Genomic DNA, 15177 nt, shown 5'->3' with positions numbered 1-15177 from the left:
GCTTTCTTTAATATCGATTTTTTGCTCGCGAGTCAGTCAATGTGGGCCACAAAATTTGTAGTTACAACGAGGAAGATGGAGAATTCTTTTCACACGATGGCGATTTCTAGTGGAAGCCATGGATGGAATGGAAAGGAAGCAAAAGGACGATTGATTATTAATCTCTGTTAAGGAATTAATTAATTATAACTATTTATGCATCTTTTTTATGCTTTTAGGAGCATAATGGTTGCCTTCTTTATTCAGCATCGAATAGGGAGCAAAAGCAAACAGCAATAATATTTCAAAAGCAGGCCTCTTTACGCTGTTTTCTATTACGGTGTGTTTGTTTGGAGGTTTGGATTTTGAGTTGAGATTTGAATAATAAAAATTTTGAAATAAAATAATTGTATACTTTGATATAGATAGATATTGATATGATGTTTTAAATGTAAAATTAATTTTTAATATAATATAAAAAATAAAAAATAACTATTTGATTCGATATTTTTGGAGAAAAAAAAATTAATGAATAATAATTTTGGGATAGAATCACATGACCAAACACACCCTAATACTTACTTATACTCGACTAAATTCTTAATTCCCAAATCTAAGGGTGTGTTTGTTAAATAAAATTATTTCAAGAAATATTTTTTCAACGCGCAAAGTATAAAAAATTATATAGATAGAGTATAAAATTAATAAATATATATAAGAGTGAGAACAAGAAAGTGAGAGAGGATATAAGATTGATTTGAAATTTATATATTTTAAAATTATATTTTTGTATTTATCAATTTTATTTATTTAAAAGTAAAAAATATAAAGTATATCTAAAATTAACTTTTATTTCATTATTATATTAATTTATTATAGAATATTTTTTAAAATAGTATACTCAAATACTCTTTAAATATAATTTCATAATATTCAGAAATTTATTAGCTTATATTTAAATTTAACTTTTTTAATATCTTAGTATATTTTTTTGTACAATATATAATTTTATAAAAATTATAAAATAATATAAAAAATTAAATAACATAAATAAAAATTACTACAAGAAAAAATCATTTTTGTAACAAACTTTTTTTTGTCTTTAAATCTACTTTTTTCGTTACTAACGACATTAGAGACGAAATTAGTAATTGAATTATGTTAGCTACGAAATTAGTAATTGAATTATGTTAGCTACATGAACTTTAGGGACGGAATTCCGTTACAAATATATTATTATTTTTTTTTTTTGTAGTGAATTAACTTCAAATATGTTTTATACAAATATATTAAAGTATTTTTTATTACTCCAAAAATTAAAATAAATAAATATAAAAAATCAAACGCTTGAAATACTAAAATTATTTAAATATAATATATTTTTTGCAAAATTTATAAAATAAAATAATAAAATTTTAAAAATAATAATATGAATAAAATTAAATATGAATAGAATTTCTATTTTTTTTACATTATTCTTTTTTAAAATATTATATTACATATATATTTAAAATAATAGATATAAATGTTACATTAAAAAATAATTTAAATAGTAATTTGTATAATATTTTATTTATAAAATTATATTAAAATAGTATTGACTGTAATATTTGAAAAAAAATTTAAAAAAAAATATTTTTATGATTAACTAATATAATAATTAAAATTAAAATTAATTTGAATGAAAAAATAAATAAATTATATTCTTATGGTGATATAATATAATAATAAAAATAAACATTAATTTGAATATAATTAATTTTGAGGGAAGTGAATTAATAAGTAAGAAAGATAGTTATTTAAAGGGAAAGTTGGATTAAAATTTATATCACATAAATTGACTTGCAATACAATCCTTATTTGAAGTCAATTAGACTGTAGGCTCTTTTATGAATTAAGTATATTATAGCTCTCCAATTTGTATTTTTTTCAATTAATATTGTATTTGCAACAAATATTCGAAATAGGTTGATCAATACTTCAAATGTTGTAATTTATACTTACATTGCTTCCCGCTCCACCCCTATTATAACCGTATATACTTCTAGTCAAATATCGCGTATATTTTTTTGCGAATAAAAAAAAAAACAGTTACCCATGTTTTAACAAGGGTTGAGGCAGGAAACTCTCCATAACTCTCATCACCCCGATTTTAAACTCTACATCTTCCATCTTTAGACAAATCGATGTTCTTTAACCCCTAGCGATCAAATAGCGACCGATCTGTGCAAAAATAGTGAAGAAAATAACTGACATGCTCCTATCCCCCCGACAAGCTCGAAGAAATAAGTGCCTGATCGGACCTTTTTCGATTTTTTATTATGTTGACATTAGTATTTTATGTCGTAGTTTGTTTGATTATTTGGGGTGTAAGTCTTGGTCCCGTGTTTGTATGTCTTAGTTTGGTATTGAGGAGCCCTGGGTGATTGGTGTAGATGTGTTTGTTAATTGGATTTGAAATTGTTCATATGTTTGCCCACATAGATCGGGTTGGGTGTTTTATTTTCGCACCAATTTGGGTTATTTTATTTTTTTAATCTGTGACTTTAGTTACTTTTGTAAATGTACATTTTTTTTAGTTATTTGTAATTGCATATTTTAGTTATTTGTTTGATTGTTAAGTAATTAGTCATGTTTGTGGATTGAAAATGTAGTATTGTTAGGTACCCCGAGTTGCATCTTTTAGATCTAGTTTGCTAAGAGTATACTTTTAGGGGAGTATTGTGCACTCGGAATGTATTGTTACGTACTCCTGATAGATTTTGATAAATTTTTAAATAAATTCGAGATTTGGGTAATATGGACTGATGATATTTATTTACAGACCGTAGGTCGGGTTGTGCTTGAGTGCATTTCAGTGCGTGATCCGTTCGGACACGCGAAAAACTTAGTGCGTTTATGAAATAAATATAATTAATTGACTGTGGATAAATCGAACTACGTAACAAAATATTGTGTTATTTTTCCAGACGTGCTTTTTATGCTTGTACGGTGATACCTGAACGTAGTACACCTATGGCCCATGGTGAGGAAGACGCGCGAGTACGTAAGATATCGGCATTAAGGTGACACTCTCGACTCGGTCCTTTGGTCTGCATGTTCGCCAAACGTTACGCCTACGCGAATCCAGAAATCCATCTCATTTGTGGCATTAAGGCGAGTTTGATAATGTGAAGAGCTACTACGGTAAAATTGCGGCTAGAATAATGAAAGGTCCATCCTCCGAACCGTAGACTTCGATGAGCAGCACAAGGTAAGTGAACGTCTGTAATGAATTTAAGATTGATTAGGGTTGTGTTATTTGCGTTTGATTTGGGTAATGTGTTATTTTTTTTTTATTGAATTGTTGGTTGAATGGGTTTGATTGGTCTCCATTTCGATAGGATTGTATTAAGATTGATTGAGGGATTGAATCATGGGGTGAATTTGGTGAAACTTAATGTTTGGAGTAATGCTATCAATTGTGCCGTGAATGATTGTATGATTAATTCTTCACATGGTTAGAATTGGAATATGCACAACATGTACCTCCACAAGGGATCGATGTACCTGTTTAACTAGATCGAAATACCTTCAATATATATATATGCTCATATATATGTTATCCATTAGTTAGGAAGGTTATCCTTTTACGAAGACAACAACGAGCCAAAAAAGTTATGCACACTTCTCTTAAATTGAAATTAACTAATTCATTACAAGACGTTGTAATGGTTGAAGTAATGTCTGCAATGAACAAAAGTGCATTTACGAATACTTGAATACATTAGTGGTGCACCTAAGAAGAAAAACATATAAATGTATTGCAAATATTTATGCCCTCCCAGTCGCTTCCATTTCTCTCAACCACCAATAAAGTGAGGAAGTGCTAATAGAAGAAGTATTTTCACCGAATTCCTTAATTGCCTCATCCGTCTAGGGATTGAGTGAAGTCGATCACATTCAAATATACCTGCTACTATATAAATAATACCTAAGCGGTCACCAATCATACATTAATTGCCAATGCTCGTACCCACAACATATTGTTACATACTTGCATTAAATATTAACATACCCCAAAGTAGTTTTTATGTACCTATAATACAATTTCATATACTCCAGTAACGAGTATTTATTCCTTGGTAACTTGTTCTTAAAAATTGATCATTCTGAATTCGAAACATTCAATTATTTTTGGTAATCATGGATGAATTCATCATTATAGTGTTCTCGCAAATCCTAGAACTATATGAAAAGATAAACAACACATATTTACTATGAATTGATAAACAAGATAGAAGATACTTAGTTGGGATGATGTTGAAAATATAAGAATAATACAAGTTCTAGGATACAATCTATTATGCATCAATATATCCATAGTTTCATTATAGTCCAAACAAGTCTCATTCCTGTATAATTGTGTAATTGAAAATAAATTTAATCTCATAAAAATACTATTGACACGATCAATAATTTTAATAAAGTAATCCTGGAAAGTACTATATACCAACATGTTAATGGTAACCAGGGATGAATTAAACAAGATAAACTTTTTTGATCAATTTATGGAGAGTATTAACACACAAATGTATATGTTTACAAAAATCCAATAGGGAAACACTATCATACATCATTGCTCTCATGTATCTCTATTAGAGCTGAGTCAAATAATTATGGATTTGCTTATCATTTCAAAATGTAATTAAAATTGAGCTGGATAAAATTTATATAATATTTTTTTTAAAAAAAAAAGTTAAATTGAATACACTGTATATATAATCATTTTGACCGGATTGTTATTATTTACCACTTATTTTAACTGTACCCCCGGGCATCTTGGGGTCACGTGACAGGCACACGCACTCCGAGAAGAGTGAGTTTTACTCGGCTTTGGTGGACTCCTCACCCCTAGTTAAAATTTTTTACCCCACGAGACGCGGCGACGCGTGGCTGCCAGCTGCTGGAATTCTAGCGCCACCACAGCCAGGCCGGTAGCTACCATGTCGGACTTTTTCATTAGATATTTTCCATTTAATTAAAATAATAATAATAATAATTCTATTTTTATAAATAAAATTTTAAAAAATAATAATAAAATTCGAACATCCTATAAGTTGTCGACTGTAGTAAATTAGGAATTATCACTTCTCCCCTTATTTGCCCCTCCACTTTCCTTTTACGCTTCAATTATGTAAATCTATTACATAGTAATCCATACCATAGTACACACAACAACGTTCAGTCCACCGAGGCTAAGAGAGGAAATGCTCTTACCGAGTTTGCAAATTAGTCAGTACCTAAACAATCAGTATTTATACCTCATTAGTCAGTGTTTGTATCCGGATCACATACTTACATACCTGTATAAAAAATCTACATACCCTGGAACAGATCTTACGTACCTATATTAATAGTCGCATATGCTTCACTAACGAGTATATATGCCTTGATAACCTATGGTTGGAGAATTGGTCGTTTTCATTTCAAAATATTCATTTAATGTCGACAACTAGGGATGAATTCATCATGGTAGTATTCCCACGACACTCCGAATTGTATAAAAAGGTAAACGATACATATTTACTATAGATGGTTAAACAAGTCAGAAATGACTTAGTTAAGTTGTATGATATATGTACAATCATAGTCCAACATCCACTTGTAGATGTCTAAACAAGTCATAAGTGACTACGTTAAATATATTGGTTGTTAGAGGACATGATTGTTGCCCCAAACCTGGCTTGGTGTACGAAATCATACTAATTGTGTACCTACTGCTACTTCATTTAGAGAATTATCCATCGCTATAGGAACTCAATTAAATTCAAATATACCCACTACTTTACAAATAATACCTTTGTAATGTATATATATACTCATAAACTCAGTGTTAATACATGAGTACTTTATTCACGTAATTACGTACATTATCGTTATGTCTTGTTTCGTTTCTCACATACCCATAGACATATCTTACATACTCCATATATACATACTTATGCTCGTACTTTCCGTTCATCTACACTACGGTGCAATGAATTTATAAACAAGTTTCAATGCAGCTTTGGATATTGTTGTTGTATATTTACATAACACACTTTGGAAGTGGCGAGGACATGGCTGATACCTTGCTAGGCATAACCTCTTTAATCTCATATCCAATCAAGTGAAGTGGATCATCAAAATCCTTATTCTTGAATAATAATGATGATGATTGTGGTTGCCCTTATCGATCTATCTTTCACTTGTCTTCGAACACAACAAAACAAATTCAAGATCCATCTTGTCCTAAATTAGATTTAGTCCTTAAAAAAAATCATATACTACAAATGTGAGAAAGATCAAGAAATATTATAATATAGAAAAAAAAATACACGAGCATAACATCTAGAACAATGTTTTTCAAATAAGAAAAAGTAACAAAAAGAAAAAAAAAAATCGATTATTGTAGAATTTCTTCAAAAATAGATATGAATATCAAATCAAATAAAAATCAAGTGAACATCAATAAAGGATTTAGATGAAAACTCCACTAATTACACTTACATACATACATAAATAGAGTCAGTGTTCGTTGACATTCAAATATCTCATCGCTAGATATCTCAAATATTAAAAAACTAAATAATTAAGTAAATAAAAAAAAATAGAAAGAGATGACTTGCATATCCATCATGTCCATAACCAACAACAATTCAACAAAAGATTTCAGAGGAAAGTAAAGCATTTTGTCCAACCAAATCTGATTTTGTATCAACAACTAAACTTACGTACAAATCCAACTCAACATAATCATCAAATATAATATAATCTCAAATCCTTTTCACCCCACAAAACATAAAATCAAAGTCTAATTACATTACAAAAGTCAAACACAAACAAAAAAATCATCAGTTAAAACATGCACCATACAAAATTAAAAAATAAAATTGCACCTCTCTATAACCACTTTGCAAGGTGATTCTTCACTAAACGAAACATTGCAATCAACAAGAACGAGGAAGCACGACTACAAGCATCAATTATACGAAAAATTCCAGCGAAGTCAGTAAAGAAAACTCCACATATTAGGGATTTGGTGTGCAATAAATAGAAACAACTAAAAATTAGGAATATTGTGAATTTTTACCCGGATCGATGGATTTTTCGAATTAAACCTCGTAAACAAAAATACAAATTAAATTAGCGGAAATGAAATTCGAATAAACTCAAATAATGACACCGAACCGAAACTAAAATTAAACCAAAATATTAAGATTAAAATATAATTAAACACACTGCATCATTGGAATTAAGAGAGTAGAAATCATGGAAATTAAATCAAGCAAACATCACTCAATTCATCAAAGCTAAAAACAAGTAATATGGAATCAAATAAAGCAAACAAACAAAGCCTAAAATAGAATTGGTAAATCAATTCAACTTCCATGTTTGTGCTTTGATATTGCCCAGGCGATATCAACTTTCGATTCTTCCAATTTCAGTTCTAACTTTCCGCGAGATTCAAAAGACAAAATCTTCCTAATCGACGAACCCTTCAGTCGATCAAATCATCGATTTCAACCAAGACAAGGGGAAAGGGAACAAATTCACGGTGCTATAAATTGCAGAGGCTTCAGGGAGAGAATCACTGATCATTTAAACCCTTGGTCGATCTCGCATGACAGAGGACAACCAGATCGATGACAGATGATTTGAAGAGAGAAAAAGGACTTTGAGAGCACTAGACACTGGCCGACCGGACATCAGTGTTGAATTTGCGATCTTCGGTAACTGCTTGCCAAATTTTTCGTGTCAATTTTGCGCAAAAAGCATAACGGAGTATTTAGGAAGATGAAGACAAAATCGGGATGAGGAAGTTAGAACGAAGTAAAATAGAAATGAGGGAGTGCAGTATAAGAAATTAATAACAAGGAGTGATTTTAAATAAATTTGTGAAATTGGAGATTTATTTCCAATTATCCGTTATTGAAAATATATAAATTTTAAATAATATTCATACTTATTCTCTCTTTATTTTTCTTTCTCCTCCTTCCATGTGCTATAATTTTATTTGTTGGAATATAGAAATAGGGGAATTTGGGAAGAGAGAATGGTGCCAACAAATATTAATTCCGTCTCACATACTGTGTCCAAATATAGACACACAAATTTAGAATAAATATAATAGTAAATAATTAAAAATATATTACTGAAATATTTATCTTATAATATAAATAATTATAGATTAAAATTAATATAAATAATCATTTCAATTAAAATTAAGAAAATTATAAATCAGAAAATTTAAAATGAGATTAAGGTGTGTTATAATTTTTTTTAAAAAAAAAGAAGGCCACATGATACGTAGGATGAACAAAAATGGCAATGCGGACACGGTAGATTAGACGGAGGGAATAATTTTTTATTAGATTATATAAGAGGTATTGTTAATAGTTTTAAAATACAAATTAATATACTCATTCCTTCTACAAAAATTAGAACATTTGGGTCTTGCAAGAAGATTAAGAAAAAAAAAAATTTATTGAAAAAGTGATAAAAGTACGAATGTAATTGAGGGGTATTTTGAAAATTTAGTTAGAAATTAAAAAAATGAGGTTAGATTGTAAATAAGTGTTTAATTATATATAATAGTTAAATGATGATTTGTTGACTTTGTTAAAATTAATAATGAAGTAAATTTAGCGGACATAGTAAAAATGAATGAAAAAATAAATTTAGGGGACATAGGGATTATATGATTAAAAAAATTAGAATATGAATTTAAATATTTTAAATATTATATTTCAATGAAAATAAAGGCAATATGAATATTATTTTGTAGATAGTAAAATTTTATATAATACAAATAAATAAAAAATTATTTATATATTTATTATTAATATAAAATAATTTTATAAAATATTAAGAGTTTAAAATGTAGATAAAAATATTTTTTTATTGAAAAGAAAAATATAAATAAAATATGTTATAAAATTAATTTATATTTGCTAAGTATATTATAAATTAGTAAATTTTACCAAATATATAAAAGTGTCATTTGTTATGAAAAAGAAAATAGTGTACACAATTTTTTATTATTTATTTTTCAAATTTATTCTTATTTTTCAATTTTACTTTAAATAGAATTTTAATTTAATAATTATTATATAATTCTCTAATTTTTAATTAAAAAATTGAAATATGTCAAGACGAATCGAATCATAACTTAATTATAAAGGATTTATACCCATGATTTTTTGAATTATAATTCTTTACTATGAATACAACATAAAAATAATATATCCCAAGTATATATATATATATATATTAAAGAAATCATATTGAAGTTTACAAAAACACATATAAAAAAATAAAAGAAAAAGTATATTTATACTCGAAGCAATTATGAAAATAAAATAAATTTCTTAATGGTAACATAAAAAAACATTGTGATTACAAAAAAATAAATAAATAAAGTTAAAAATAAAGAATATGGAATACTTAAATTTCGTATGAAGTCAATTTTTTAAAAAAATAATAAATAATTGCGAAAGTCATACTAACAATCTAACATCACAACGCACAAGTTATAAAATACACTATTTGCATTCAACTAATATAATACTACATTCTTCCAGCTCTAAAGGTCTCAACTTTTCATGTATTGATATTTGAATATTAATTATTGTATCAATATGTAGTATAAATTATTATTTTTTTTGCAAGAATACTTATATCAGTGTCTTATAATACTAATAGAAGGACATTTGTACAAAAAATTATACAAATATGAGGATATTTTTAATGTTAAGTACAATGATGCAAAATGTAAATGTGACCTTAGAGACGGACGGAGGGAGTATGATTTTCATAATAATAATAGAAAAATTGTTTTCGTTAGAATAATATTCCTATATGAGAGTAAATTTTAATGAATAAAAAAAGTTAAAATTTCACTAAAAAAATATAATGGTCCAAGTTTCTTTATGTCTAAATTTTTTAATTCCATAGACATCATACATCAAAGAACTTGTATCAAAAATCTTCAACAGAATGCTAAAATTGAAAGAAAGCATCAACATATTTTAAATGTTGCATGGGCTTTGTTTTTTCAAGCGAACTTGCCTTCCAACTTTTGGAACTTCTCTATCCGTTATTCCGTTCATATCATAAATCGATTGCTTTTCCCATTACTCAATAATCTGAGCCCTTATGAATTTCTTTACAAACCACCACCAGTTTTCACTCATTTTAAAGTGCTTGGTTGTTTGGCTTATACTAGTACTCTGCTTTCTCATAGGACTAAATTTGAGAAAAACGCTTGTAAGACCGTTTTTGTGGGTTTTAGAGATGGAACCAAAGGCTATGTTTTTTTATTATTTGCATAGTCATCAATTTGTTGTCTCTTGGAATGTCTTATTCTATGAAAATGTCTTTCTATTCCATGCCATTTCCACTTATGCTCCTAATTATACTGGTTTAGCAAATTCCACACCCACAGCTACTCCTAATATTTCTCTTCTAGAATCCATTGATCAGTTCCCTTTATCTTTATCTCATTCTCCTATTTCTTCTTCACCTTCCCATTCTTCTTCTAGTCCCGTTGATAATTCCCCTGTCTGAGAATTCTCTCATGTTCCAGATGTTGAACCTAGATATCCTTCTAGGCAAAGAAAACCTTCATCCCATTTAGCTGAGTATCACTGGAACCTTGCTTCCACGTCAGCTAGCTCACCAACTTCATCTTCAGGTATTCAGTATCTCATTTCTTCTATGTTTCACAATGATAATATTTCACATCTTACAAACACTTTTGGTTAAATGTCACTTCAATTCCTCAACCCATTTCTTATAAACAAGCTTCTAAGTTTGATTGTTAGCAGATAGCTATGCAAACAAAATTGAAGGCTTGAACATAATGCAACCGGTTTATTGTTGATTTACGTCATTAAAATATTTTTATTGGATGCAAATGGATGTACAAGATCAAGATAAAGCTGATGGAACCATAGAAAGGTATAAAGCTAGACTCGTTGCAAAAGGTTATACATAAATGAAAGGTGTGGACTACCTTGATACATTTTCACCGGTTATTAAAATTACTACAATACGGTTAATTCTTGCATCGACTGCATCTCAAAATTGGATTTTGGAACAACTAGATGTCAATAAGTTTTTTCTTCATGGTGCTTTGCATCAAGAAGTTTATATCCTGCCACCTTCTGGTTTGCTTGATTCATCATCTAAAAAAGTGTGTAAGTTGAACAAGTCTCTCTATAGCTTAAAGCAAGCAAGCAAGCACGGAATGACATGCTACTTTGTCTTCTGCCATGATTTCTTTTGGTTATGCACAATCTTCTGTTGATCAGGTCTTATGTTTGAAGTTTATTGGTTTTGATTTCACAACTCTTTTAGTCTATGTCGATGACATAGTCCTGGCTAGCAATAATATTCAAGAAATTATTCATGTGAAACAGTTCCTTGATCAACAATTTAAGATCAAGAAGCTTGGTCCTTTTCGATTTTTTTCTTGGCTTGGAGGTTGCTCGGTCTAAATCCGGTATTCATTTGAATCAACGAAAGTATTGTTTGGATTTGTTAGCAGATTCGGGTTCCCTTGCTACTAAACTTGTCAAAACCCCTTTTGATCCTTTTGTTAAGTTGCAATATGATGCAGGGGTTCCATTTCCTAATGTAGCATGTTACATACGGTTGGTTGGTTAGCTTTTGTATCTTTTGATATCTAGACTTGATATTTCTTATGTTGTACAATAACTTAGTCAATATCTGAGCACTCCAATAGATATTCATTATAAGGCTGCTCTAAGGGTTTTTTACTATTTGAAGACTTCGCCTGCTCAAGGCTTATTTCTTTTTTTTTTTTATCTGATTCACCAATGAATCTATCTAGTTTTGCTGATTATGATTAGGCACGCTACCTTGAAACTAGAAAGTCCATCATTAGTTATTGTGTTTTGCTAGGTTCTTCCCTCATTTGTTGGAAGATTAAAAAGAAGAACATTGTTTCCCGATCTTTTACATAAGCAGAATCTCGTGCATTAGCCAGCTTATCATGTGAAATTCAATGGCTTCAGTATCTCTTTACTGATTTGGGCATCCAGCTTCCTGGCCCTGCTTCCGTTTACTGTGATAACTGGTCTGCTATCTATAATGGTCACAATCCCGTATTTCATGAGCGTACAAAATACATTGAAATAGATTGCCATATTACATGTGAGAAGATTCAGCAAGGCCTGCTTTATCTCTTACCGATTTCTTCGGTTGCCCAGTTAGCTGATGTTTTTACTATTTGTATGATAGTTTGTTATAGTGCCAACTATTATTTTTACTCCTATTAAATTAAATTCTCTTTGTATATGAATTCAATTTTTGGCCATTGAAAAGTATTTAGCTTTTTTTCCTCTACTTTTTTTTTTTTTCCTTTATCGCTTTATTAAGAATGAATAAACTGATTTTTAAGTCCTATAACTAGATCTTTTTATCATTTTAGTCCCGTAATTGAAGAATGTCATAAAATAGTCCCGTAAGTGAAAATTTTTCACAATGTAGTCCTCAATGTCTATGTGGTACTTGCGTCGCAGGTCAACGGACACGTGTCGGCCAGGTCAGCGCCATGTGGTTGGCACGTGTCAAATATAAAAATAAAAATATAATATAAAATATAAATTTTGAAAAATAAAAAAATAGTTTCAAATTAAAAATTAAAAATTAAAATTACAAATAAAAAATAAAATAAAAATTATCCAAATGTCTGTTAAGTCATAGTCGTGACCTTTAATAATTTATATATTCATTTATTTTTTATATTTCATTTTTTATTTTAATATAAAAAAATATAAATTATTCAAATAGCAACTATGTGACGTTGATCTGACGGACATGTGTATATTTTTTTATTTTAATTTTTATATTTTATATTTTTAATTTTATTATTTATTTAATTAAAATATAACATAAAAAAATATAAATTATTCATGTGGCGGACACGTGGCAGCCACGTAGCGCTGATCTAGCCGACACGTATCTATCAGCATGCCACGCAGATGCCACATAGATATTGAATATTAAATTGAGAAATTTTTTTACTTACAACGCTATTTTAAAATAACGTTACGAGACTAAAATGATAAAGAGGTTCAATTACGGAATTGAAAAAACAGTTTAGCCATTGACAATTATATTGAGTCCGGCATCTTTCTGCTCCGTGTAATAGTGCGTTGCTGATTTAATGACACAATCCATAATGGTTCATATTTTTAAAATCCAGGTTCTGTTGGTTGATTCTGATTTTTTAGTTTGGCAAAATTCAACTAGGTTCTGAATTTTCAATTAAAGGTCTTTCTGTACAGTTTTGTTTTTGTTTTTATTTGAAATCTACTAATGATTAGGAATTTAATTGTATGAAAATTTTCTTTTCAAATCTGTAAAAGATTTTGTGTATAAAATCAGTTTCCGCATGTATATTTTTCTTAAGTAACTCTTAAAAAATGTAATATTCTGTTATTATTATTATTATTATTGTGACAATCGAAGGCAAATAAAAAAATATGATATAAATATTATTTCATAAATAAATAATAGATAGTATAAGTAAATAAATATATATATATATCTATATATAATTAACACAAATTATTTTATAAAAAAATAAAAAATTTTAACAATATATTTTTTCATTAAAAAATAGAAATAATAAATTGCAAATGAAAGTTATTTTAAAGTTTTAATTGTTTTGGAAGTTGGTGGACGTGTACGACTACAGACAAGTTCGGGACGGGTTTCTCCCGCTTATAAATATTAATCCTTAGAATTCAGTCTGGCTCCAGGATTCGTTCCGCCTTGAAGCCTCCGGGTTTCGGGCCAACCTGGCATATCTGATTTTTTTAAAAATAAAATAAATTATTTTAATAATTTAATATAAAAAAAAAGTAAAGGTAAAAGCACCAAAAAATTTTAGTTAAAAAAATAAAAATAATCAAATGTTGGCGGTGATCGGCAGTGATGGAGGTCAGCGGCAGACGAAACGATGAAAGTAGTCCCGATTATGAAGAGAATTAAGGAAGAAAAATACGAATAGAAATTTGATTTAGAAATTATGATTCTCTTTTATATGTAAAATTTTTTAAATAAATATGTACTCTAATTTATATCATATAAAAATATATAAAATTTAATCATTATTAAAATATTCAAATTTGGGTCCGGGTCCGGGATGGGATGAGTTTTTAGTAAAATCCATAATATGCTCGGAATCCAGCCGGGTTTAAAATTTTAACACACTCCATTAAGAGCGATCCGGGGCGGATCCAGGGCTAACCCGCCCCATTTGACATCCATTGCTGCAGATGAGGTGCTGCTTTGATTGAGTCAGCATATAACATATCAAAGTATATTATATACTATCAAAACAGTTTTTTCATACAGCATATGTTATGTTATAACTCAATATATGATATCCTATAACACAGTAGTACTGATTTGATCAAGTCAGAATATCACATAAAAGTAATCAACATATATTTTTGTATAGAATATATTTTTGTAAAGCATATATTTTTTCATTACACCGATGTTGTGTTATTTAAAAATATATCAATTATTTTTATGTGATATACTGAGTTGATCAAATAGCATCATGCTAATTTGAATGGGTCAGCACCGGATCTGCGCCCAACACCGTACTCGTTCTCACCCATTCAAAATTAGAGATATGTTTACTTATGAGATTTGACTTTTGATTTTATTATACAGAATTTTTTTACCAAAAATATCAAATCAAACACTTATTTTTTTATTTATTATATTACATTAAAATTAAATTTTATATTCAAAACATAACATTATTACATATAAACAACTATTTCAATTCAAAATTTTATTATTCGAAAAAAAAAATCCAACGCAAACACAAAATTTTCAAATAGCTCTGTTTAGATATCCGTTATTGGACTCCTTTCACATTGTATCCTTTCAACAACAATGTATACTCTTGTTGAATTTTCCGTTTGTTTCCAAAGTTTCATTTTTGGCATTAATGAGGTGGTCCCACTCAAATAATGGAACCCACCACTAATAATATATTTCATATATTATATTATATAAAATATAATTATATAATTATATATTATATATTATATATTATAAACGAACAATTGGATTAAAATACTCTAGTAAAGGTCTGCTCTTTTCCAATCTTGGTGAAATAAGCCT

Source organism: Andrographis paniculata, unplaced genomic scaffold (genome assembly GCF_009805555.1).
Source record: "Andrographis paniculata isolate CXL003 unplaced genomic scaffold, ASM980555v1 Contig69END, whole genome shotgun sequence".
Lineage (NCBI taxonomy): Eukaryota > Viridiplantae > Streptophyta > Magnoliopsida > Lamiales > Acanthaceae > Andrographis > Andrographis paniculata.
Note: the sequence above shows the minus strand (reverse complement) of the source record.